Source organism: Crotalus tigris, unplaced genomic scaffold (genome assembly GCF_016545835.1).
Source record: "Crotalus tigris isolate CLP2741 ecotype Arizona unplaced genomic scaffold, ASM1654583v1 scf7180000017585.4430047, whole genome shotgun sequence".
Lineage (NCBI taxonomy): Eukaryota > Metazoa > Chordata > Lepidosauria > Squamata > Viperidae > Crotalus > Crotalus tigris.
Window position 1 is genome coordinate 869,903 of NW_024096493.1, and position 507 is coordinate 870,409.

The following is a 507-nucleotide window of genomic DNA, read 5'->3' on the forward strand; positions in this document are numbered from 1 at the left end:
GGTTTCTTCAATATGTTATGAAATAACTGCATACCTTAATTTTTCAACCTTATTTTTCATTCAGTCTTGGGTGTATGAACCTTGGGTGTGATGTCTATGTGTACTTTCACACAGACTGTCTGAAAATATATGATTGCTCAATGATATCAGTCAATTTTTTTGAAAAACATTCATCCTTCTAGTTCGAAAAAGGACAGTTCAGATGATAACAAAATTGTTTTTCAATAAGTCAGGAGTAAGTTATTTTCTAAAATGAATAATAATAATCTATTGCAAAAAATAACATTTGAATGTGATTGTTAGGCCTAAATCCATGACAATTTTACCCTATGACCACATTTTTTTTTTTATTTTTTTCCCATTATAAAGCTATCCCCCAGTTCCTGGAATTAAACATATGCAGAAAACCAAACTAAAAAAAATAGTACACACACCTCTTAGCAACTATTACACTAAGCCATTGTGAATGTTGGAAAAGCTTTCAGGGGTTACGCTTTGCCTGAGAGA